This window comes from Hyla sarda, chromosome 8 (assembly GCF_029499605.1).
Source record: "Hyla sarda isolate aHylSar1 chromosome 8, aHylSar1.hap1, whole genome shotgun sequence".
NCBI lineage: Eukaryota > Metazoa > Chordata > Amphibia > Anura > Hylidae > Hyla > Hyla sarda.
Window position 1 is genome coordinate 185,823,284 of NC_079196.1, and position 27,916 is coordinate 185,851,199.

The 27,916-nt window shown below is 45.8% G+C and overlaps 1 protein-coding gene across 1 annotated transcript in view; it reads right to left on the minus strand.

Moving 5' to 3' along the window:
• Window positions 1-15,937, minus strand: part of BHLHA15 (basic helix-loop-helix family member a15) — a 55,271-nt gene extending 39,334 nt beyond the window's left edge. Inside the window, exon 1 of the mRNA XM_056534904.1 lies at window positions 15,814-15,937. The gene's annotated coding sequence lies outside the window, so the exon portion shown is untranslated. The remainder of the gene's footprint in view (window positions 1-15,813) is intronic.
• Between the last annotated feature and the right edge of the window lie 11,979 nt (window positions 15,938-27,916).

Here is a 27,916-nt window from a genome sequence, read left to right on the forward strand (position 1 = left end):
AGACTTCAATCTTCCGGATATAAACTGGAAAACGAAAATAGCTAGTTCTGCCAGGAATACAGATATATTAAATTCCCTTCTGGGATTATCTCTACAACAAGTGGTTGAGGAGCCAACCCGGAGAGAGGCCATTTTGGATTTGGTATTCACAAATGGGGATTTGGTATATGATGTTATTGTAGGCAAAAGCTTGGGATCTAGTGATCACCAGTCAGTGTGGTTTAATATAAAGAACAGTGAAGGAGTCACACCACACAAAAACAAAAGTTTCAGATTTTAGGAAAACAGACTTTTCAAAAATGAGATCAGTCATAAATAAGTCCCTATCAGACTGGAACGGATTACATGGAGTCCATCTGATTGGTTGCTATGGGCAACTTTTCCTCTGGACAGGTTTTGATAAATCTCCCACCATGTGTTTACTTCAAAGAGATCATGTCAAACAAATTTTATTGATTTTTTTTGACTGGGTGACTAAAATAATAGATGGCGGAGGTGCAGTAGACATCGCTTATCTAGATTTTAGTAAGGCTTTTGACACTGTCCCACATAGAAGACTTATCAATAAACTGCAGTCATTGAGCTTGGACTCCCATATTGTTTAGTGGATTAGGCAGTGGCTGAGTGATAGACAACAGAGGGTTGTAGTATATTCAGAGCAAGGCCTTTTTACCTGTGGGGACCTCAGGTAACTGTACTGGGACCAATATTGTTTAACCCCTTCACGACGAGTGACGTACATGTACGGCGCCGCGAAGTGTCACTTGGCGTGCGGCGACGTACATGTACGTCGCGGGGTTCCGGGAGCGCCGCGTCACCGGTAGCGGTGATCGGGCTGGGATGACTGCTGTTATCTAACAGCAGGAATCCCGGCACATCGCCGAGGGGGGTCCTGAGACCCCCCCATGACCGCGATGCGCGCAAATCGCAGGTCAATTCAGACCTGCGATCTGCGCGATTCCGGGTCATACGGGTCACTGGTGACTCGGTGACCCGGAAAATAAGAGGGATCATAGGTGTCCGAGACACCCTCGATCCCCGTAAAGGGATAGGAGTTTGGTGGCAGGGGTGCCACCCCTCCTATCCCTGCTATTGGTCGGCCGAGCGACCGACCGATAGTAGACCGGGGGAGGGGGGGTTAAAGTTCGGTTCCCCCGCTTTGCCCACCTATCGGTGTCCGGGCAAAACGGGGGAACCGTCCAGGGAAGGTCAGCGCCGAAGGTCCCTACCTGGATCCCGGAGCGCGATCCTCCATGCGGGGATCCCCCACGTGCGGCAGCGGCGGCGGCTTCCGGGTCCTGCTAGGTGAGTTGTTGCCTAGCAACATCCGGAGGGCCACAGTTTACAGTGGTCTCTAAACCATGGCCCTCAAGATGTTGCAAAACTACAACTCCCAGCATGCCCAGACAGCTGTTTGCTGTGTGGGCATGCTGGGACTTGTAGTTTTGCAATATTTAGAGGGGTTCAGGTTGTAGATCACTAAGTGGTCTCAAACTGTAGCCCTCCAGATGTTGCAAAACTACAACTCTCAGCATGCCCAGACAGCAGTTTGCTGTCTGGGCATGCTGCGAGTTGTAGTTTTGCAACATCTGGAGTGCCACAGTTTTGAGACCACTGGACAGTGATTTACAACTTGAACCCCTCTAAATCTTGCAAAACTACAACTCCCAGCATTCAGAAACAGCATAAGGCTGTCTTGGCATGCTGGGAGTTGTACTTGCGTGCCTCCAGCCATTGCATAACTACATCTTCCAGCATGCCCTTCCGCAATCAGTACATGCTGGGAGTTGCAGTTTTGCAACAGCTGGAGGCACACTGGTTGGAAAATACTGAGTTAGGTCATAGAACCTAACTCAAGGTTTTCCAGCCAGTGTGCCTCCAGCTGTTGAAAAACTACAACTCCCAGCATGCATGGTCTGTCAGTGCATGCTGGGAGTTGTAGTTTTGACCCCCCTCCCGTGTGAATGTACAGGCTACATTCACACTGGCGGCAGATTACAGTGAGTTCCCCGCTACAAATTTGAGCTGCGGCAAATTTTCCGCCACAGCTCAAACTCCTAGTGGGAGACTCAGTGTAATCTGCCGCCAGTGTGAATGTAACCTAAAAACACTACACTACACTAACATAAAATAAAGAGTAAAACACTACATATACACACGTACACTGCCCCCCCTACCACCCCCCTCCCCAATAAAAATGAAAAACGTATTGTATGGCAGTGTTTCTAAGATGGAGCCTCCAGCTGTTGCAAAACAAAAACTCCCAGCATTTCTGGACAGCAATTGACTGTCCAAGCATGCTGGGAGTTTAGCAACAGCTGGAGGCACCCTGTTTGGGAATCATTGGCGTAGAATACCCCTATGTCCACCCCTATGCAAGTCCCTAATTCAGGCCTCAAATGCACATGGCGCTCTCACTTTGGAGCCCTGTCGTATTTCAAGGCAACAGAATAGGGTCACATATGGGGTATCCCCGTACTCGGGAGAAATTGCCTAACAAATTTTGGGGGGCTTTTTCTCCTTTTACCCCTTATGAAAAGGAACAGTTGGGGTCTACACCAACATGTTAGTGTAAAAAAATTAAAAAATTTACACTAACATGCTGGTGTTGCCCTATACTTTTCATTTTCACAAGAGGTAAAAGGGAAAAACACCCCCCCAAAATTTGTAATGCAATTTCTCCCGAGTACGGAGATACCCCATATGTGGGCGCAAAGTGCTCTGAGGGCGCACAACAAGGCCCAGAAGGGAGAGTGCGCCATGTACATTTGAGGTGATTTGCACAGAGGTGGCTGATTGTTACAGCGGTTCTGACAAACGCAAAAAAAAAAAACACACCCACATGTGACCCCATTTTGAAAACTACACCCCTCATGGAATGTAATAAGGGGTGCAGTGAGAATTTACACCCCACAGGTGTCTGACGGATCTTTGGAACAGTGGTCCGTGAAAATGAAAAATTTTGCACAGCCCACTGTTCCAAAGATCTGTCAGACACCAGTGGGGGGTAAATGCTCACTGTACCCCTCATTACATTCTGTGAGGGGTCTAGTTTCCAAAATGGTATGCCATGTGGGGGTTATTTTGTTGTTCTGGCACCATAGGGGCTTCCTAAATGCGACATGCCCCCCCGAGCAAAATTTGCTCTCAAAAAGCCAAATATGACGCCTTCCCTTCTGAGCATTGTAGTTCGCCCGCAGTGCACTTCAGGTCCACTTATGGGGTACCTCCATACTCAGAAGAGATGGGGTTACAAATTTTGGGGGGTCTTTTCTGCTATTAACCATTTAAAAAATTTGAAATTTGGGGGAAAACTAACGTTCTAGTGAAATTTTTTTTTCTTACATATGCAAAAGTCGTGAAACACCTGTGGGGTATTAAGGCTCACTTTATTTCTTGTTATGTTCCTCAAGGGGTCTAGTTTCCAAAATGGTATGCCATGTGTTTTTTTTTTGCTGTTCTGGCACCATAGGGGCTTCCTAAATGCGACATGCCCCCAAAAACCATTTCCGAAAAACGTACTCTCTAAAATCCCCTTGTCGCTCCTTCGCTTCTGAGCCCTCTACTGCGCCCGCCGAACACTTTACATAGACATATGAGGTATGTGCTTACTCGAGAGAAATTGGGCTACAAATATAAGTATACATTTTCTCCTTTTACCCCTTGTAAAAATTCAAAAATTGGGTCTACAAGAACATGCGAGTGTAAAAAATGAAGATTTAGAATTTTCTCCTTCACTTTGCTGCTTTTCCTGTGAAACACCTAAAGGGTTAAAACATTTACTGAATGTCATTTTGAATACTTTGGGGGGTGCAGTTTTTATAATGGGGTCATTTATGGGGTATTTCTAATATGAAGACCCTTCAAATCCACTTCAAACCTGAACTGGTCCCTGAAAAATTGTGAGTTTGAAAATTTTGGGAAAATTTGGAAAATTGCTGCTGAACTTTGAAGCCCTCTGGTGTCTTCCAAAAGTAAAAACTCGTCAATTTTATGATGCAATCATAAAGTAGACGTTTTGTATATGTGAATCCCCCCAAAAATTTTTTTTGACATATCCATTTTCCTTACAAGCAGAGAGCTTCAAAGTTAGAAAAATGCAAAATTTTAAATTTTTTCATCAAATTTTTGGATTTTTCACCAAGAAAGGATGCAAGTTACCACAAAAATTTACCACTATGTTAAAGTAGAATATGTCACGAAAAAACTATCTCAGAATCAGAATGATAACTAAAAGCATTCCAGAGTTATTAATGTTTAAAGTGACAGTGGTCAGATTTGCAAAAAAGGGCTTCGTCCTAGAGGTGAAAATGGGCTCCGTCCTTAAGGGGTTAATATCTTCATTAGTGATATTGCAAAATGTCTCGATAGTTCGGTTTTGGTCTTTTTGCTGATGACACAAAGATATGTAACCGGGTTGATATTCCTGGAGGGATACCCCAAATGTAAAAGGATTTAGGCAAACTAGAAGAATGGACAGAACTCTGGCAATTGAAATTTAATGTGGATAAGTGCAAGATAATGCACCTGGGATGTAAAAACCCTCAGGCGGAATATAAAATATTTGTCACAGTCCTGACCTCAGTATCTGAGAAGAGGGATTTAGGAGTAATTATTTCAGAAGACTTAAAGGTAGGAAGACAATGTAATAGAGCAGCAGGAAATGCTAGCAGAATGCTTGGATGTATAGGGAGAGGTATAAGCAGTAGAAAGAGAGAAGTGCTCATGTCGCTGTACAGAACACTAGTGAGGCCTCACTTGGAGTATTGTGCGCAGTACTGGAGGCCGTATCTCCAGAAGGATATAGATACTCTAGAGAGAGTTCAGAGAAGAGCTACTAAACTAGTACATGGATTGCAGGATTAAAATTACCAGGAAACATTAAAGGACCTTAACATGTATAGAAGAAAGAAGAGACAGAGGGGATATGATAGAAAGTTTTAAATACATAAAGGGAATCAACACGGTAAAGGAGGAGAGGATATTTAAAAGAAGAAAAACTACCACAAGAGGACATAGTTTTAAATTAGAGGAGCAAAGGTTTAAAAGTAATATTAGGAAGTATCACTTTACTCAGAGAGTAGTGGATGCATTGAATAGCCTTCCTGCAGAAGTGGTCACTGCAAATACAGTGAAGGAGTTTAAGCAGGCATTGGATAAGCATAAGGCTATCCTTCATATAAGATAGATGTCACGATGCCGGCTGGCAGGAGGTGGATCCTCTGTGCCAGAGAGGGATGGCGAGGACCGTGCTAGTGGACCGGTTCTAAGTCACTACTGGTTTTCACCAGAGCCCGCCGCAAAGCGGGATGGTCTTGCTGCGGCGGTAGTGACCAGGTCGTATCCACTAGCAACGGCTCACCTCTCTGGCTGCTGAAGATAGGCGCGGTACAAGGGAGTAGACAGAAGCAAGGTCGGACGTAGCAGAAGGTCGGGGCAGGCAGCAAGGATCGTAGTCAGGGGCAACGGCAGGAGGTCTGGAACACAGGCTAGGAACACACAAGGAAACGCTTTCACTGGCACAATGGCAACAAGATCCGGCAAGGAAGTGCAGGGGAAGTGAGGTGATATAGGGAAGTGCACAGGTGATCAGACTAATTGGAACCACTGCGCCAATCAGCGGCGCAGTGGCCCTTTAAATCGCAAAGACCCGGCGCGCGCGCGCCCTAAGGAGCGGGGCCGCGCGCGCCGGGACAGGACCGACGGGGAGCGAGTCAGGTACGGGAGCCGGGGTGCGCATCGCGAGCGGGCGCTACCCGCATCGCGAATCGCATCCCGGCTGGAGGCGGTATCGCAGCGCCCCGGGTCAGTGGATCTGACCGGAGCGCTGCAGTGAGGAGAGTGTAGCGAGCGCTCCGGGGAGGAGCGGGGACCCGGAGCGCTCGGCGTAACAGTACCCCCCCCCCCTTGGGTCTCCCCCTCTTCTTAGAGCCTGAGAACCTGAGGAGCAGACTTTTGTCTAGGATATTGTCCTCAGGTTCCCAGGATCTCTCTTCTGGACCACAACCCTCCCAATCCACTAAAAAAAAGGTTTTCCCTCTAACCTTTTTGGATGCCAGAATTTCTTTGACGGAGAAGATGTCCGAGGAGCCGGAAACAGGAGTGGGAGGAACAGATTTGGGAGAGAAACGGTTGATGATAAGTGGTTTAAGAAGAGAAACGTGAAAGGCATTAGGAATACGAAGAGAAGGAGGAAGAAGAAGTTTGTAAGAGACAGGATTAATCTGGCACAAAATTTTGAAAGGACCAAGATAGCGTGGTCCCAACTTGTAGCTAGGGACACGGAAGCGGACATATTTAGCGGAGAGCCATACCTTGTCTCCAGGGGAAAAAATGGGAGGAGCTCTTCTTTTCTTATCCGCGAACTTCTTCATGCGTGATGAAGCCTGTAAGAGAGAATTTTGGGTCTCTCTCCATATGATGGAAAGGTCACGAGAAATTTCATCCACAGCGGGCAGACCAGAGGGCAACGGGGTAGGGAGGGGGGGAAGAGGGTGACGGCCGTACACCACGAAAAATGGGGATTTGGAGGAAGATTCAGAGACTCTGAAGTTATACGAGAATTCGGCCCATGGAAGAAGATCTGCCCAGTCATCCTGGCGGGAGGAAACAAAATGTCGTAAATAATCACCCAAGACCTGGTTAACTCTTTCTACTTGTCCATTGGATTGAGGATGATATGCAGAAGAAAAATTTAATTTAATCTTGAGTTGTTTACAGAGAGCCCTCCAGAATTTAGACACGAATTGGACACCTCTATCCGAGACGATCTGCGTAGGCAACCCGTGAAGACGAAAAATGTGTACAAAAAATTGTTTAGCCAACTGAGGCGCTGAAGGAAGACCAGGAAGAGGGATGAAATGTGCCATTTTGGAGAATCGATCAACGACCACCCAAATAACAGTGTTGCCACGGGAAGGGGGTAAATCAGTAATAAAATCCATACCAATCAGAGACCAAGGCTGTTCGGGGACAGGCAGAGGATGAAGAAAACCAGCGGGCTTCTGGCGAGGAGTCTTATCCCGGGCACAGATAGTGCAGGCTCGCACAAAGTCCACAACATCCGTCTCCAGAGTCGGCCACCAATAGAAGCGAGAGATGAGTTGCACAGATTTCTTGATGCCTGCATGACCTGCGAGATGGGAGGAGTGACCACATTTGAGGATTCCGAGGCGTTGGCGTGGAGAAACAAAGGTCTTTCCTGGAGGAGTTTGCCTGATGGAGGCTGGAGAAGTGGAAATCAGGCAGTCAGGAGGAATGATGTGTTGCGGAGAGAGTTCAACTTCAGAAGCATCCGAGGAACGAGAGAGAGCATCGGCCCTAATGTTCTTATCGGCAGGCCGAAAGTGAATTTCAAAATTAAATCGGGCAAAGAACAGAGACCACCTGGCCTGGCGAGGATTCAGCCGTTGGGCAGACTGGAGGTAGGAGAGGTTCTTGTGATCGGTGTAAATAATAACTGGAAATCTTGATCCCTCCAGCAGATGCCTCCATTCCTCAAGTGCTAATTTAATGGCTAGAAGCTCTCGATCCCCGATGGAGTAGTTCCTCTCCGCCGGAGAGAAGGTCCTAGAAAAAAAACCACAAGTAACAGCATGCCCGGAAGAATTTTTTTGTAGAAGGACAGCTCCAGCTCCCACTGAGGAGGCATCAACCTCCAATAGGAAGGGTTTGGAAGGGTCAGGTCTGGAGAGCACGGGAGCCGAAGAAAAGGCAGACTTGAGCCGTTTAAAGGCGTCTTCCGCTTGAGGAGGCCAAGACTTGGGATCGGCATTTTTTTTGGTTAAAGCCACGATAGGAGCCACAATGGTAGAAAAATGTGGAATAAATTGCCTGTAATAATTGGCGAACCCCAAAAAGCGTTGAATAGCACGGAGTCCGGAGGGGCGTGGCCAATCTAAGACGGCAGAGAGTTTGTCTGGATCCATTTGTAGTCCCTGGCCAGAGACCAAGTATCCTAGGAAAGGAAGAGATTGGCATTCAAACAGACATTTCTCTATTTTGGCATAGAGTTGATTGTCACGAAGTCTCTGAAGAACCATACGGACATGCTGGCGGTGTTCTTCTAGATTGGCAGAAAAAATCAGGATATCGTCCAGATATACAACAACACAGGAGTATAAAAGATCACGAAAAATTTCATTAACAAAGTCTTGGAAGACGGCAGGGGCGTTGCACAGGCCAAAGGGCATGACCAGATACTCAAAGTGTCCATCTCTGGTGTTAAATGCCGTTTTCCACTCATCCCCCTCTCTGATGCGGATGAGATTATAAGCACCTCTTAAGTCCAGTTTGGTAAAGATGTGGGCACCTTGGAGGCGATCAAAGAGTTCAGAGATGAGGGGTAGGGGGTAGCGGTTCTTAACCGTGATTTTATTAAGACCGCGGTAGTCAATGCAAGGACGTAGGGAGCCATCTTTTTTGGACACAAAGAAAAATACGGCTCCGGCAGGAGAGGAGGATTTACGGATAAAGCCCTTTTTTAAATTTTCCTGGACGTATTCAGACATGGCAAGAGTCTCTGGGGCGGATAGAGGATAAATTCTGCCCCGGGGTGGAGTAGTGCCCGGGAGGAGGTCGATAGGACAATCATAAGGCCTGTGAGGAGGTAGAGTCTCAGCTTGTTTTTTGCAAAAAACATCCGCAAAGTCCATATAGGCCTTAGGGAGACCGGTCACAGGAGGAACCACAGAGTCACGGCAAGGGTTACTGGGAACCGGTTTTAGGCAGTCCTTGGAACAAGAGGGCCCCCAACTCTTGATCTCCCCAGTGGACCAATCCAGGGTTGGGGAATGAAGTTGAAGCCAGGGAAGTCCAAGGAGAATTTCAGAAGTGCAATTGGGGAGGACCAAAAGTTCAATCCTCTCGTGGTGAGATCCGATGCACATTAGAAGGGGCTCCGTGCGGAAACGTATGGTACAGTCCAATCTTTCATTGTTTACACAATTGATGTAGAGGGGTCTGGCGAGACTGGTCACTGGGATGTTGAACCTGTTGACGAGAGAGGCCAAAATAAAATTTCCTGCAGATCCGGAGTCCAAGAAGGCCATAGTAGAGAAGGAGAAGGCAGAGGCAGACATCCGCACAGGCACAGTAAGACGTGGAGAAGCAGAGTAGACATCAAGGACTGTCTCACCTTTGTGCGGAGTCAGCGTACGTCTTTCCAGGCGGGGAGGACGGATAGGACAATCCTTCAGGAAGTGTTCGGTACTAGCACAGTACAGGCAGAGGTTCTCCATGCGGCGTCGTGTCCTCTCTTGAGGTGTCAGGCGAGACCGGTCGACCTGCATAGCCTCCACGGCGGGAGGCACAGGAACGGATTGCAGGGGACCAGAGGAGAGAGGAGCCGAGGAGAAGAAACGCCTCGTGCGAACAGAGTCCATATCCTGGCGGAGCTCCTGACGCCTTTCGGAAAAACGCATGTCAATGCGAGTGGCTAGGTGAATGAGTTCATGTAGATTAGCAGGGATTTCTCGTGCGGCCAGAACATCTTTAATGTTGCTGGATAGGCCTTTTTTAAAGGTCGCGCAGAGGGCCTCATTATTCCAGGATAATTCTGAAGCAAGAGTACGGAATTGTACGGCATACTCGCCAACGGAAGAATTACCCTGGACCAGGTTCAACAGGGCAGTCTCAGCAGAAGAGGCTCGGGCAGGTTCCTCAAAGACACTTCGGATTTCCGAGAAGAAGGAGTGTACAGAGGCAGTGACGGGGTCATTGCGGTCCCAGAGCGGTGTGGCCCAAGACAGGGCTTTTCCAGACAGAAGGCTGACTACGAAAGCCACCTTAGACCTTTCAGTGGGAAACTGGTCCGACATCATCTCCAAGTGCAGGGAGCATTGGGAAAGAAAGCCACGGCAAAACTTAGAGTCCCCATCAAATTTATCCGGCAAGGATAGGCGTAAACCAGAAGCGGCCACTCGCTGCGGAGGAGGTGCAGGAGCTGGCGGAGGAGATGATTGCTGAAGCTGTGGTAGTAACTGCTGTAGCATAACGGTCAGTTGAGACAGCTGTTGGCCTTGTTGCGCTATCTGTTGTGACTGCTGGGCGACCACCGTGGTGAGGTCAGCGACAACTGGCAGAGGAACTTCAGCGGGATCCATGGCCGGATCTACTGTCACGATGCCGGCTGGCAGGAGGTGGATCCTCTGTGCCAGAGAGGGATGGCGAGGACCGTGCTAGTGGACCGGTTCTAAGTCACTACTGGTTTTCACCAGAGCCCGCCGCAAAGCGGGATGGTCTTGCTGCGGCGGTAGTGACCAGGTCGTATCCACTAGCAACGGCTCATCTCTCTGGCTGCTGAAGATAGGCGCGGTACAAGGGAGTAGACAGAAGCAAGGTCGGACGTAGCAGAAGGTCGGGGCAGGCAGCAAGGATCGTAGTCAGGGGCAACGGCAGGAGGTCTGGAACACAGGCTAGGAACACACAAGGAAACGCTTTCACTGGCACAATGGCAACAAGATCCGGCAAGGAAGTGCAGGGGAAGTGAGGTGATATAGGGAAGTGCACAGGTGATCAGACTAATTGGAACCACTGCGCCAATCAGCGGCGCAGTGGCCCTTTAAATCGCAAAGACCCGGCGCGCGCGCGCCCTAAGGAGCGGGGCCGCGCGCGCCGGGACAGGACCGACGGGGAGCGAGTCAGGTACGGGAGCCGGGGTGCGCATCGCGAGCGGGCGCTACCCGCATCGCGAATCGCATCCCGGCTGGAGGCGGTATCGCAGCGCCCCGGGTCAGTGGATCTGACCGGAGCGCTGCAGTGAGGAGAGTGTAGCGAGCGCTCCGGGGAGGAGCGGGGACCCGGAGCGCTCGGCGTAACAATAGAGCCGGGGACTATTGATAGGCTTCAGATTATTGGGCAGACTAGATGGGCCTAATGGTTCTTATCTGTGGACACATTCTATGTTTCTATGAAGAGTGTTAGGAGTAGCTAGGGAATATAATCTGAGTTTAGAAAATATGGTTTGATGACAAGTACTCTTTACATCTATAGAGAGGGGCTTGGAGAAGAGAGGGAGGAGGCTGAAGAGAGACAGAGGCACACAGAGAAACTGCATAAGCTTGTAGTGAGTATTGTATCTCAGTGTTGGATTCACAGCTGACATTATTCACTAATGCTATATAAAGTCCTCCATGCTGCTGCTAATCCTTAGGGTGTGATGTACAGGAGCAGGATGCATGTGCAGTATATATGATACATCATAACTGATTATGTATATACAAGTTATATAGTGGCCAAAAACAGTGCTAATCCTACAGTGTCCAGCTGCCATCCTAGGAAAGTTGTCAAAGGTTTTAAGATTGTATAAAATGTGTATAATGTACTAGAGAGTTAATGCAAATGTGTCTATGTGAACTAAACCTTATTTATCACACACACTAAGGAATTAAATGTGTAAAGGATTAATATTTCTGCATTTACTGTACACAGAAGAATAATGCTTTGGTCACATGATTCTCCCAACCATTGGTTGCAAAAGAAGTCTGTACTCCAACCTTTCTATCCCAGGAGAAGGGTGGACCTAAACCTGTTGGACCGAAACAGTTGAAGTCTATATTCAGACAGTACCACATGTGTATATCCTTGCTCTGCTATTGCTTGGCCAATAAGTAAAAACCTATCTACAACCAAGTCACTGCTCCTGTCCATGCTGTTAGGATATAGTTCTACAAGTTTTTTCATCTCCGAAAGGGAGAACATCATCTATGCCAGAGAGAAGAAGGCTGAACAAGGATTTCTTTGCAATACACTTATCTCTTTGTCGGGCTATGGATGGAGTTAGTGCTGCTTGACTACCATGTCAGGAAGACTTCCTTGAACTGTGTCTCAGAATCACAGTTGTGTGAGTAAAAAAAAGTCTACATAGTACACCCCAGTAAGCCAATCTGTGAATGTCCTCATCAGTAGTTTCAGTAATTTTGGACAGAAAACTTGAGAACCTGTGAACATCTGCATTAGATATTACAAGTACACATGCTAAAAAGCAACAAAGAGATGGCTAAATTCAATAAACTTGCTAAAAAGCAACATATAAAGACATAGTTGGAGATTTATCAAAACCTGTGCAGATGAAGAGTGGTGCAGTTGCCCATAGCAACCAATCAGATCCCTTCTTTCATTTTTCACAGGCCTCTTTAAAAATGAAAGAAGCGAGCTGATTGGTTGCTATGGGCAACTGCACCACTCTTCCTCTGCACAGGTTTTGATAAATCTCCCCCATAGTGACCAGTGACCAGTGTCCACAGGTCTCATTTCTGCACTCTGCATATTGATATAGCTTCCTTGACAAAAGGTTGTGATTGGGTCACAGGGGACACTTGGTTAGCTACACCACCGTGCCATATCAGGTAAAAGGCTATAACCCTCAGCTTACCTGCTGCATAATCATCCTTAAAACTAATTGCCACATACACATGACAACTTATCCTGAAAGGTTACCTAAAACAATAACTTGAAGTCCTGTAAGTTGGGAGGTGTAGCCTTCACGTATCAGACTTGTTTTTCAGTACATCCCACAGATGCTTGATCAGACTCAGATCTAAGAAATTCGGAAGCCAAGGCATTGAACTCTGTTTTTTATGCTCCTCAAACCATTCCTGAATAAGTTATACACAGGTGAAACACGAAAAAATTAGAATATCGTGCAAAGTTCATTCATTTCAGTAATGCAACTTAAAAGGTGAAACTAATATATGAGAGAGATTCATTACATGCAAAGCAAGATAGTTCAAGCTGTGATTTGCCATAATTGTGATGATTTTGGCTTACAGCTCATGAAAACCCCAAAGCCCCCCCCCCCTCCCAATTACTATAATTTGGGGAGCCATGTCATCTGCTGGTGGTGTTCCACTGTGCTTCATTAAAGGGGTACTCCACTCGAAAACATTTTTTTTTTATCAACTGGTGCCAGAAAGCTAAACAGATTTGTAAATTTCTTCTATTAAAAAATATTATTTCTTCCAGTACTTATCAGCTGCTGTATGCTCCACAGGAAGTTTTTTTCTTTTTTAATTTCCTTTCTGTCTGATCACAGTGCTCTCTTCTGACACCTCTGTCTATTTTAGCTATAAATCCCCACAGCAAACCTCTACTGCTCTGGACAGTTGTTGACACAGACAGAGGAGTCAGCAGAGAACACTGTGGTCATACCGAAAATAACTTCACAACTTCCTCTGGAGCATACAGCAGCTGATAAGTACTGGAAGGATTAAGATTTTTAAATAGAAGCAATTCACAAATCTGTTTAACTTTCTAGCACCAGTTGATTTGAAAAATATTTTTTCCACCTGAGTATCACATTGACTCATCCCTTAGTGATGATTCCATCTCTTCCCCAGGTAAGTAAGACACATGGCAACTGGATGTCCACAGAATGTAAAAGAAAACTTGATTCACCAGATCAATCTACCGTCTTCTATTGCTCCATGGTCCAATTCTGATGCCCATGTGCACATGGCAGATGCTTTTTAAGGTGGACAGAGGTCAGCATGTGCACTCTGAGTTAATGGAATTATACAAGATGGGCTAGCCTTCACTCCTTATGCACCACTTGTAGTTTCTCATGAGATATATACAGAGAGAGATGTAAAGCCCACACTGTGTCAAAAATTACATTAGAGGTTACCATTTTGAGGTGATGTGTATGTTAGAGTATCTGGGGCTTTCAGTCTTTGCTGTAGTCCAAGCTGTGTCACTAACCCTTGTCTTTCTTTCCTCTGAAGTGGATAATAACTGGTTGGCTCCCAATAGGTCTCTACTTACTTTTCTAGTTGCAATGCCTACTGAGGGGTGAGAGTTGTAGCCTGGCAGCCATTTGGTACTAGGCTTGGTCTGCAGCCTTTGTAGGTCCTAGGGGGAAGTTATGTAGCACATAATAATACCTTTATACATATATAGCATCAACATATTTCACAGTGCCCTACAGAAACTGTCATGACTCAAATTGGCCCCTGTCCCTTTTGGGGCTTACAATCTAAATTCCAAATTGACCTATCTGTATGTTTTTGGAGTGTATGAGAAAACCACAGTACCAGAGGAAACTCACGAAAACACGGAGAGAACATACCAACTCCTTACTGTAACGCCTGGACACGCTGGCCGTGAGCGCTCCTTGCTCATGTCCCCGCTGACGGCGAGGTTGGGATTCACATGTCCCGCATGTGAATCCCAGCCCGTCACTCACCTCCCGACTCTCCGCGTCCTCACAGCCCCAGCGCGCGTGCCAGAGCTCACCCTTAACCCCTTAAGGACTGAGCGATTTCACGTTTTTGCATTTTCGTTTTTACCTCCTTGCCTTTAAAAAATCATAACCCTTTCAATTTTGCACCTAAAAATAAATCTGTATTATGGCTTATTTTTTGCACCACCAATTCTACGTTACAGTGACATTAGTCATTTTACCGAAAAATCCACGGCGAAACAGAGAAAAAATTAATTGTGCGACAAACTTGAAGAAAAAATGCCATTTTGTAAATCTTGGGGGCTTCTATTTCTATGCAGTACATTTTTCGGTAAAAATGACACCTTATCTTTATTCTGTAGGTCCATACGGTTAAAATGATACCCTACTTATATAGGTTTGATTTTGTATTACTTCAGAAAAAAATCATAAATACATGTAAGAAAATTTATACATTTAAAATTGTAATTTTCTGAGCCCTATAACTTTTTTATTTTTCTGTGTTCGGGGCGCTATGAGGGCTAATTTTTTGCGCCGTGATCTCAAGTTTTTAGCAGTACCCTTTTTGTTCTGATCAGACTTTTTGATCACTTTTTATTCAAAGTGATCAAAAATGCCCTATTTTGGAATTTGGAATTTTTTTGCACGTACGCCATTGAACGTGCGGTTTTAAAAGCGGTATATTTTTATAATTCGGACATTTCCGCACGCGGTGATACCACATATGTTTATTTTTATTTACACTGTTTTATTTTGTTACTAAGAAATGCCGGGTGATTTAAACTTTAATTCAGAATTGAATACCTGAAAGGGTTAACTTTTTTTTTGCGAGCTCATAGCTCCTATAGGGATCTATGAGCTTGCAATGGCTGATTGCATACACAGATTGTTGCCTTGCCGTTGCAATTGCGTTGCCTTGCCGATGGAGCATCTGTCCAGCTACATCGACTGGTTGGTGTCCCCATTGTTAAAATACACTCCTACATATGTCCGCGACACGGGCGACCTCATTGCTGCCTTAAAAGATTTTAGGTGGCAGGAGTGATACAAATTGGCGTCTATAGACGTAGAAAGTCTATTTACCCGCATCCCACAGGATGCGGGTATATGGGCAGTGAAGGAATTCCTTGAATGTACAGAGAAGTCCTCGGCTTTCATAGAGTTTGTAGCCGAATCCCTGGATTTGATTTTGCATAATAATGCATTCCATTATGACGGCCAGTGGTACAGGCAGCGAACGGGTTCGGCCATGGGCACTCCGGTGTCGTGCTCGTTCGCTAACCTGTTCCTGGCCATTTTTGAGAGACAACACATTTTCACAGGTTCTAATCCTTTTGTGGGCCACATTAAGAACCTCCTCCGTTTCGTGGATGACATGTTTGTCTTCTGGGACGGAACGAAGGAGGAATTCTATGGTTTTGTACAGTACCTAAATGAGTCTAATCAAGTTAACATGATGTTTACCAGCGTATTTGGGGGTGACAGTCTGGAGTTCTTGGATGTAAAAATTAAAATAGTAAATAATAGCATTGTTACAACAGGCTATAGGAAGCCTACATCCAAGAACTCCATTCTGCACTAAGGATCCTCCCACCCAGTGCATACTAAAAATGCGATTCCCTTCAGCAACTTACCCGTCTGAAGAGGAGTAATAATGACCCAGTCTTGTTTGAGCGACAAGCTGAAGAACTGGAGAGACGGCTGCTTAGGAGAGGCTATCCACCGAGGGTACTAAAAACAGCAAAGGAGAGGATAGATAAAGTCCCTAGAGAACAACTTGTTAAAACAAAAAGAAACTGAGAAGTGAGAGAACAGTCTTTTCCTTTAGGAACACCCCAATGAACCATCTGATTAAAAAAGCAATAAATACCCATTGGTATATGCTCCAACAAGACACAAATTTAAAAGGGGCAGTAGAGAATCCACCGATAATTACATTTAAAAAGAACAGAATGGTACATGATACAATAAAAAAATATGAAAGGGAAAAAAAACTGAAAACTAACTGGCTTAGTGATAGTCGTCCGATTGGGAATTTTACCTGCTCAACGTGCTCTTATTGTAAGTACGATGCCAAAGCCAGGTTTGTGAATTTAGGGGGACACGACGTGCATATTAAGCAGTTTTTTACTTGCAAAACTAGTTACGTCGTGTATACCCTAGTTTGCAAATGTGGCAGGTTCTACATTGGCAAGACGATTAGACCATTATTCCATAGGATTCATGAGCATGTTAGGTCCCTCACCACAGGAATGTGGGCTACTATATTCATAACTCATATTAAAGAATGCCATGCAGATGAACCAATCCCATTTAGGTTTAGCGCAATAGAAAAGGTAGAACATACTGGGAAGTGTAAGGATAAAAACCAGGAACTCCTAAGGAGAGAATCCAAATGGATACTCCGAACGGACGCATTGGGCCAATTAGGCATGAATGATAAATGCGAAATGGGAGCATTTTTAACTACCTAAAAGTTGTGTATACCAAGAGAGACTCACAGTGTCACAAGGTTGTTGTTTTTAACTTGTTTTTCACTTGATTTTAGCTGTTTTGTTGTTGTGGTCACTATGGTGATACCTGCGCCGGCAGGTACAAGAGCACATCTCTTGACAGAGTGACGTATGACCTGAGGAAGTGCTGTGAGCAAGCAACGGTCCATCGCCACTCCCCCCGCATGTTTGTTCACCCGCTCTCCCGCTGTACCTGTTGGCGTTTTTACCTTTATGAATAAAGACACCTTGGTCGGAATTTTCGGTGAGTGCAGCGTATTATTCTTCTTCTTGAAGTAATAGCATGGGAAATTGATTGTCAATCAGTGTTGCTTCCTGAGTGGACAGTGTGATTTCACAAATTGACTTGGATTTACATTGTGTTGTTTAAGTGCTCCCTTTATTTTTTAAGCAGTGTATAAGGCTTCTCAGGAAGGAACAACAAGCACTAAAAACCCTCAAGAACAACCCCGATATTGTCATCAGGTCGGCATAGGGATTATCACCAAGAAGCTTTGAACATCTTAGAGGACATCAATTACTATAGAAAACTTGAAGTGAAGTAAAGATCCCTATCCAGGTCTACAAAAGAAGATGTTCACCTTAATAGAAGAAGAAGAAGCGCATAATAACTAAGGAAGAAAAAAAAAATTCTAGTCATCAATAACCCTTCACAACCATATTACTACCACCTTCCAAAGGTGCACAAAAAGTTCACTAACCCTCCAGGACGGCCGATAATATTGGGCATAAATAGCCACACATTCAACATGTCCCAATACCTAGATCTTATTTTGCAGGATCACTTGTAAGCATTACCTAGCTTACTCAAAAATTCGGATGACCTGATTCTCCTGTTACAAGACATCAAATGGAACACTGAGTACATCTTTATTACCATGGATGTGGCCTCCTTATATAGTAACATCAAGCATCACATTGGTTACCAATCTCACAGAAGCAGTTCCTTTTGGAATGCTTAGAGATAATCCTCACTAACAACTTCTTCAGCTATGACGGTGCCACCTACCACCAGACATGTGGTACCACGATGGGTACGAAGGTGGCACCTTCATATGCAAATCTTGTGATGGGCAGATTTGAAGAACTTTTTATAACTTCTCACAAACTGTATAAAGTGCACGTCATCATATATAAAACATATATATTGATGACCTTTTCTTCATCTGGAAAGGACACCAAGATCACCTCATCCTCTTTGTGGAAGCCATGGGGGATCACACTCACTTCACAGCAATCTGCAGAAACATAGAATACTTGGATCTGGAAATTTCGCACAACTCTTCCGAAATTCATACTGATACATGTTTTAAAAAAGTAGATGCTAGTAGTTTTCTCTCATTCAACAGAGCACACCTAAAAAAAAAAAAAAAATAGAAAACCAATATTCCTTTTGGTCAATTTAAGAGAATTAGAAAAAATTGCACAAAAACTGATGTATTTCACTCCCAAGCAAAACTACTGGTAAAACTTTTCGAATCAAAAGGGTATCCGAAACAACTCATTATGGAAGCCTTTGACAAAACCAACCAACTTTCTCAGGATGAATGTCTGGCAAAACCCCAAAAAATAAAAAGGTCCAGTATAACATATGAGCTATTCAGCCACGACTGAATTTTGTCACTACCTATAACCATGCACACAGCCATATCAAATCAATACTAAAAAAAACATTGGCATATTCTGCAGGTGCATCAGATTCTTATGGACACACTACCTCCTGGTCCAAACGTGACATTCAAAAGAGCACCGACTCTGAAGTCCATCCAAGCACCAAGCAAACTAAAACAACACAAAAAAAGAAAAAAAGAAGAAACAGGGAAACAAAATGGTGTATACAAGTGTTACAGAAAACGGGGTTTATGCTTCAGTACCATAAAAGCAGGTCTAAAAACTCACATCAGTAACACCTCGGGAGAATTTTTTTACCATAAAATACCTTTTGGATTGCCATTCCAGTTACGTGATTTATGTGGTCGAATGTTATTGTGGACAACAATATGTCGGCCGTACAACTCAAAAATTGCATTGTAGGCTAAATAATCAAAGGGCTAACATTAAAAAAGGGTATCTCTTACATAGCGTCTCCCGCCACTGCCGGGAGAAACATGCAGGAATGAAAGATCCGATATGGATATATCCAATAGACTACATCGATGAGGCAACTTATAATAGGTTTGAAATCCAAGGAATGGAATATATAGTGCAATAACGGTAATATAGTGCAATCAGCGGCGCTGTCCTCTCAGTAGGAAAAGGCTAATAAAAGAGAACCGGCAGGGGACGGACTTAAAAAATAAACAATTTATTTTACAAAGGCATGCGGAAGAACTGCGCGTTTCGAGGGGTGGGACCCCTCTTCGTCAGGTTCTCAGGAAATATCCGATTTGGATATATCCAATAGACTACATCGATGATGCAACCCATAATACGTTTGAAGAGCTATTGGATATTCTGTCTTGGTACTTTGGCCTCAAGAGGCTTAAATGAAGCCACAGAACTTAACCGATAACCACATATGGGAACCTCTTTATTTATTATTTTCTTGGATATTACATCCATTATCCCGGCTTATTCATCAAGCATTTCCTGCGCTCCTCCGTCTTGAAGTACAACATCCCGGTTACTGCGTCGATCATCCTGGGCATATCTACCATGCACCTCCTACACTCTTGCATCCTGGAAATACCGCAATCATTACCTTGGAAATATCAACTTTACAGGTCCTGCTCTCTTTCTGGAATGTAATACCCACTAATAATCCATGCGCTCCGTTCAAATCTATGAGCTTAATATTACTATAATCACCTCAATATCAAATATCTTATAAATCCAGTTCTACCTATATATGCTTAATATTAACGCCATGCTTCAGGACTATACTAGTTGACCACCATGTACACTGGCACATGTATTATTTAAGAATCGATTTGGTATCAGCCCGAATACCTTTCAAAATCATCATATAAATATATATACCATGGTCTATATATTTCTATTTTTACATTCATTCCTACATATATACCCATATATATATATATGTATATATATATATATATATATATATATATATACTGTATATATATACTGTATATATATATATATATATATATATATATATATAAATACATTACAATGTTTCACCTTAGCACAGCTTATCATCAACTGATTTTTTCTGACCACTAAATATGGCAGAAATACCCAATTCTGTATATATAAAATATATATACACTTATGTCATGGGTACCATCATGTGGCGCTCACACAGAGGCCACACTCTCCAACAAGGAACCACGAGACACCATGCTAGAAATTATAGTCGCTGGACCAATCCTAATCACCAATGTGTCCACGCTCAGCTTGGTTAATCCCTTAACCCCTCAAGGACGCAGGGTTTTTCAGTTTTTGCATTTTTGTTTTTTCCTCCTTACCTTTTAAAAATCATAACCCTTTCAATTTTCCACCTAAATATCCATATTATGGCTTATTTTTTGCGTCACCAATTCTACTTTGCAGTGACATTAGTCATTTTACCCAAAAATCCACTGCGAAATGGAAAAAAAAATCATTGTGCGACAAAATCAAAGAAAAAACAACATTTTGTAAATTTTGGGGGCTTCCGTTTCTACGCAGTACATATTTCGGTAAAAATGACATCTTATCATTATTCTGTAGGTCCATACGGTTAAAATGATACCCTACTTATATAGGTTTGATTTTGTCGTTGTCACGATGCCGGCTGGCAGGTAGTGGACCCTCTGTGCCAGAGAGGGATTGGCGTGGACCGTGCTAGTGGACCGGTTCTAAGCCACTACTGGTTTTCACCAGAGCCCGCCGCAAAGCGGGATGGTCTTGCTGCGGCGGTAGTGACCAGGTCGTATCCACTAGCAACGGCTCACCTCTCTGGCTGCTGAAGATAGGCGCGGTACAAGGGAGTAGGCAGAAGCAAGGTCGGACGTAGCAGAAGGTCGGGGCAGGCAGCAAGGATCGTAGTCAGGGGCAACGGCAGAAGGTCTGGAAACACTGGCAAGGGACACACAAGGAACGCTTTCACTGGCACTAAGGCAACAAGATCCGGCAAGGGAGTGCAAGGGAAGTGAGGTAATATAGGGAGTGCACAGGTGATAACTCTAATTGGAACCACTGCGCCAATCAGCGGCGCAGTGGCCCTTTAAATCGCAGAGACCCGGCGCGCGCGCGCCCTAGGGAGCGGGGCCGCGCGCGCCGGGACAGAACAGACGGGGAGCGAGTCAGGTAGGAGAGCCGGGGTGCGCATCGCGAGCGGGCGCTACCCGCATCGCGAATCGCATCCCGGCTAGCAGCAGGATCGCAGCGCCCCGGGTCAGAGGACGTGACCGGGGCGCTGCAGCGGAGGAGGTGAAGCGAGCGCTCCGGGGAGGAGCGGGAACCCGGAGCGCTCGGCGTAACAGTACCCCCCCCCTTGGGTCTCCCCCTCTTCTTGGAGCCTGAGAACCTGAGGAGCAGACTTTTGTCAAGGATGTTGTCCTCAGGTTCCCAGGATCTCTCTTCAGGACCACAACCCTCCCAGTCTACTAAAAAAAAATTTTTTCCTCTGACCTTTTTGGCAGCCAAAATCTCCTTGACCGAGAAGACGTCCGAGGAGCCGGAAACAGGAGTGGGAGGAACAGATTTGGGAGAAAAACGGTTGAGGATGAGTGGTTTGAGAAGAGAGACGTGAAAGGCATTAGGGATACGAAGAGAAGGAGGAAGAAGAAGTTTATAAGAGACAGGATTAATTTGACACAGAATTTTGAAAGGACCAAGATAGCGTGGTCCCAACTTGTAGCTAGGGACACGGAAGCGGACATATTTAGCGGAGAGCCATACCTTGTCTCCAGGGGAAAAAACGGGGGGAGCTCTTCTTTTCTTATCCGCGAACCTCTTCATGCGTGAAGAAGCCTGTAAGAGAGAATTTTGGGTCTCTCTCCATATAATGGAAAGGTCACGAGAAATTTCATCCACAGCGGGCAGACCAGAGGGCAAGGGGGTAGGGAGGGGGGGAAGAGGGTGACGGCCGTACACCACGAAAAATGGGGATTTGGAGGAAGATTCAGAGACCCTGAAGTTATACGAGAATTCGGCCCATGGAAGGAGATCTGCCCAGTCATCCTGGCGGGAGGAAACAAAATGTCGCAAATAATCACCCAGGATCTGGTTAATTCTTTCTACTTGTCCATTGGACTGGGGATGATATGCAGAGGAAAAATTTAATTTAATCTTGAGTTGTTTACAGAGAGCTCTCCAGAATTTAGACACGAATTGGACCCCTCTATCCGAGACAATCTGCGTAGGCAACCCGTGAAGACGAAAAATGTGTACAAAAAATTGTTTAGCCAACTGAGGCGCAGAAGGAAGACCAGGAAGAGGAATGAAATGTGCCATTTTGGAGAATCGATCAACGACCACCCAAATAACGGTGTTGCCACGGGAAGGGGGTAAATCAGTAATAAAATCCATACCAATCAGAGACCAAGGCTGTTCGGGGACAGGCAGAGGATGAAGAAAACCAGCGGGCTTCTGGCGAGGAGTCTTATCCCGGGCACAGATAGTGCAGGCTCGCACAAAGTCCCCAACATCCGTCTCCAGAGTTGGCCACCAATAGAAGCGGGAGATGAGTTGCACAGATTTCTTGATGCCCGCATGACCTGCGAGATGGGAGGAGTGACCCCATTTGAGGATTCCGAGGCGTTGGCGTGGAGAAACAAAGGTCTTTCCTGGAGGAGTCTGTCTGATGGAGGCAGGAGAAGTGGAGATCAGGCAGTCAGGTGGAATGATGTGTTGCGGAGGGAGATCAACTTCTGAGGCATCCGAGGAACGAGAGAGAGCATCGGCTCTAATGTTCTTATCGGCAGGACGAAAGTGAATCTCAAAATTAAATCGGGCAAAGAACAGAGACCACCGGGCCTGGCGAGGATTCAGCCGTTGGGCCGACTGGAGGTAGGAGAGGTTCTTGTGGTCGGTGTAGATAATAACAGGAAATCTTGATCCCTCCAGCAGATGCCTCCATTCCTCAAGTGCTAATTTAATGGCTAGAAGTTCTCGATCCCCGATGGAGTAGTTCCTCTCCGCTGGAGAGAAGGTCCTAGAGAAAAAACCACAAGTGACAGCATGCCCGGAAGGATTTTTTTGTAGAAGAACAGCTCCAGCTCCTACTGAGGAGGCATCAACCTCCAATAGGAAGGGTTTGGAAGGGTCAGGTCTGGAGAGCACGGGAGCCGAAGAAAAGGCAGACTTGAGTTGTTTAAAGGAGTCTTCTGCTTGAGGAGGCCAGGACTTGGGATCAGCATTTTTCTTGGTTAAAGCCACGATAGGAGCCACAATGGTAGAAAAATGTGGAATAAATTGCCTGTAATAATTGGCGAACCCCAAAAAGCGTTGGATAGCACGGAGTCCGGAGGGGCGTGGCCAATTTAAGACGGCAGAGAGTTTGTCTGGATCCATCTGTAGTCCCTGGCCAGAGACCAAATATCCTAGAAAAGGAAGAGATTGGCATTCAAACAGACATTTCTCAATTTTGGCATAGAGTTGGTTGTCACGAAGTCTCTGAAGAACCATACGGACATGCCGGCGGTGTTCCTCTAGATTGGCAGAAAAAATTAGGATATCGTCCAGATATACCACAACACAGGAGTATAATAGATCACGAAAAATTTCATTGACAAAGTCTTGGAAGACGGCAGGGGCATTGCACAGTCCAAAGGGCATGACCAGATACTCAAAGTGTCCATCTCTGGTGTTAAATGCCGTTTTCCACTCGTCCCCCTCTCTGATGCGGATGAGGTTATAGGCGCCTCTTAAGTCCAATTTAGTGAAGATGTGGGCACCTTGGAGGCGATCAAAGAGTTCAGAGATGAGGGGTAAGGGGTAGCGGTTCTTAACCGTGATTTTATTAAGACCGCGGTAGTCAATGCAAGGACGTAGGGAGCCATCTTTTTTGGAGACAAAGAAAAATCCGGCTCCGGCAGGAGAGGAGGATTTACGGATAAAGCCCCTTTTTAGATTCTCCTGGACGTATTCGGACATGGCAAGAGTCTCTGGGGCAGAGAGAGGATAAATTCTGCCCCGGGGTGGAGTAGTACCCGGGAGGAGGTCGATAGGGCAATCATAAGGCCTGTGAGGAGGTAGAGTCTCAGCTTGTTTTTTGCAGAAAACATCCGCGAAGTCCATATAGGCCTTGGGGAGGCCGGTTACTGGAGGAACCCCAGAGTTACGGCAAGGGTTACTGGGAACCGGTTTTAGACAGTTCTTGGAACAAGAGGACCCCCAACTCTTGATCTCCCCAGTGGACCAATCCAAGGTTGGGGAATGAAGTTGAAGCCAGGGAAGTCCAAGGAGAATCTCCGAGGTGCAATTGGGGAGGACCAAAAGTTCAATCCTCTCATGATGAGATCCGATGCTCATAAGAAGGGGCTCCGTGCGGAAACGTATGGTACAGTCCAATCTTTCATTATTTACACAATTGATGTAGAGGGGTCTGGCGAGACTGGTCACTGGGATGTTGAACCTGTTGACGAGAGAGGCCAAAATAAAATTTCCTGCAGAACCAGAGTCCAAGAAGGCCACTGTAGAGAAGGAGAAGGCAGAAGCAGACATCCGCACAGGCACAGTAAGACGTGGAGAAGCAGAGTAGACATCAAGGACTGTCTCACCTTTGTGCGGAGTCAGCGTACGTCTTTCCAGGCGGGGAGGACGGATAGGACAATCCCTCAGGAAGTGTTCGGTACTAGCACAGTACAGGCAGAGGTTCTCCATACGGCGTCGTGTCCTCTCTTGAGGTGTCAGGCGAGACCGGTCGACCTGCATAGCCTCCACGGCGGGAGGCACAGGAACAGATTGCAGGGGACCAGAGGAGAGAGGAGCCGAGGAGACGAAACGCCTCGTGCGAACAGAGTCCATATCTTGGCGGAGTTCCTGACGCCTTTCAGAAAAACGCATGTCAATGCGAGTGGCTAGGTGAATAAGTTCATGTAGATTAGCAGGAATTTCTCGTGCGGCCAGAACATCTTTAATGTTGCTGGATAGGCCTTTTTTGAAGGTCGCGCAGAGGGCCTCATTATTCCAGGACAATTCTGAAGCAAGTGTACGGAATTGTACGGCATACTCGCCAACGGAAGAATTACCCTGGACCAGGTTCAACAGGGCAGTCTCAGCAGAAGAGGCTCGGGCAGGTTCCTCAAAGACACTTCGGATTTCCGAGAAGAAGGAGTGTACTGAGGCAGTGACGGGGTCATTGCGGTCCCAGAGCGGTGTGGCCCATGACAGGGCTTTTCCGGACAGAAGACTGACTACGAAAGCCACCTTAGACCTTTCAGTGGGAAACAGGTCCGACATCATCTCCAGATGCAGGGAACATTGGGAAAGGAAGCCACGGCAAAACTTAGAGTCCCCATCAAACTTATCCGGCAAGGATAAGCGTATCCCAGGAGCGGCCACTCGCTGCGGAGGAGGTGCAGGAGCTGGCGGAGGAGATGACTGCTGAAGCTGTGGTAGCAACTGTTGTAGCATAACGGTCAGTTGAGACAGCTGTTGGCCTTGTTGCGCAATCTGTTGTGACTGCTGGGCGACCACCGTGGTGAGGTCAGCGACAACTGGCAGAGGAACTTCAGCGGGATCCATGGCCGGATCTACTGTCACGATGCCGGCTGGCAGGTAGTGGACCCTCTGTGCCAGAGAGGGATTGGCGTGGACCGTGCTAGTGGACCGGTTCTAAGCCACTACTGGTTTTCACCAGAGCCCGCCGCAAAGCGGGATGGTCTTGCTGCGGCGGTAGTGACCAGGTCGTATCCACTAGCAACGGCTCACCTCTCTGGCTGCTGAAGATAGGCGCGGTACAAGGGAGTAGGCAGAAGCAAGGTCGGACGTAGCAGAAGGTCGGGGCAGGCAGCAAGGATCGTAGTCAGGGGCAACGGCAGAAGGTCTGGAAACACTGGCAAGGGACACACAAGGAACGCTTTCACTGGCACTAAGGCAACAAGATCCGGCAAGGGAGTGCAAGGGAAGTGAGGTAATATAGGGAGTGCACAGGTGATAACTCTAATTGGAACCACTGCGCCAATCAGCGGCGCAGTGGCCCTTTAAATCGCAGAGACCCGGCGCGCGCGCGCCCTAGGGAGCGGGGCCGCGCGCGCCGGGACAGAACAGACGGGGAGCGAGTCAGGTAGGAGAGCCGGGGTGCGCATCGCGAGCGGGCGCTACCCGCATCGCGAATCGCATCCCGGCTAGCAGCAGGATCGCAGCGCCCCGGGTCAGAGGACGTGACCGGGGCGCTGCAGCGGAGGAGGTGAAGCGAGCGCTCCGGGGAGGAGCGGGAACCCGGAGCGCTCGGCGTAACAGTCGTACTTGTGGAAAAAATCATAACTACATGCAGGAAAATTTATACGTTTAAAAATGTCCTGTTCTGACCCCTATAACTTTTTTATTTTTCTGCGTACGGGCTGGTATGAGGGCTAATTTTTTGCGCCGTGATCTGAAGTTTTTATCGGTACCATTTTTGTTTTTATCGAACTTTTTGATCACTTTTTATTCATTTTTTAATGGTATAAAAAGTGACCAAAAAATAAGATTTTTTTTTAATGTGTACGCCATTGACCGTGCGGTTTAATTAACAATATATTTTTATAGTTTGGACATTTACGCACGCCGCGATACCACATATGTTTATTTTTATTTACACTGTTATTTTGTTATGGGAAAAGGGGGGTGATTCAAACTTTTGTTAGGGAAGGGGTTAAATGATCTTTATTAACACTTTATATTTATTTATTTTTTGCAGTGTTATAGCACCCATAGGGACCTATAACACTGCACACACTGATCTCTTACACAGATCACTGGCGTGTATTAACACGCCTGTGATCAGTGTTATCGGTGCTTGACTGCTCCTGCCTGGATCTCAGGCACGGAGCAGTCATTCGCCGATCGGACACCGAGGAAGCAGGTAAGGGCCCTCCCGATGTCCTGTAAGCTGTTCGCGATGCCGCGATTTCACCGCGGCTGTCCCGAACAGCCCGACTGAGCCGGGATACTTTCACTTTAGACGCGGCGGTCAGCTTTGATCGCCGCGTCTGAAGGGTTAATACAGCCACGGGTCCTGGCCGTTGATAGCCACCATTTTCCCGTTAAGGACCTTTCATTCTGATTCTGAGATTGTTGTTTTGTGACATATTCTAATTTGTGTCAGTGGTAAATTTTAGTCGATACTTGCATAATTTCTTGGTGAAAAATTCAAAAATGTTATGAAAAATGTGAAAATTTTGCATTTTTTTAACTTTGAAACTCTCTGCTTATAAGGAAAATAGACACAAATAAATGATATATTGATTCACATATGCAATATGTCTACTTTACATTTCCATCATAAAGTTGACATGTTTTTACTTTTGGAAGACATCAGAGAGCTTCAAAGTTCATGCAGTAATTTTCCACAAAATTTTCAAAATACTTTTTCAGGGACCAGTTCAGTTTTGAAGTGGATTTGAAGGGCCTTCATATTAGAAATTACCCTATTATAAAAACTGCACCCCTCAAAGTATTCAAAATGACATTCAGAAAGTGTGTTAACCCTTTAAGTGTTTCACAGGAATAGCAGCAAAGTGAAGGAGAAAATTCAAAATCTTAATTTTTTTACAGGCATGTTCTTGTAGACCCAGTTTTTGAAATTTTACAAGTGGTAAAAGGAGGGGAAAAAATTTTGTAACCCAATTTCTCTTGAGTAAGGAAATACCTCATATGTGTATGTAAAGTGTTCGGCGGACGCAGTAGAGGGCTCAGAAGGCAAGAAGCGACAATGGGATTTTGGAGAGTGAGTTTTTCTGAAATGGTTCTTGGGGGGCATGTCACATTTAGGAAGCCCCTATGGTGCCAGAACAGCAAAAAAAAAAAAAAAAAAAAAAACAACAACAACATGGCATACTATTTTGGAAACTACATCCTTGGTAAAGTGAGCCTTAACACCCCACAGGTGTTTGATGACTCTTCGTTAAGTTGGATGTGTAAATGAATTTGTTTTCACTAAAATACTGATTTCCCCCCAAATTTTAAATTTTTACAAGGGGTAACAGGAGAAAATGCCCCCCAAAATTTGTAACCCCATCTCTTCTGAGTATGGAAATACCCCATGTGTGGACGTCAAGTGCACTACGGGCGCACTACAATGCTCAGAAGAGGAGTCACATTTGGCTTTTGGAAAGCAAATTTTGCTGAA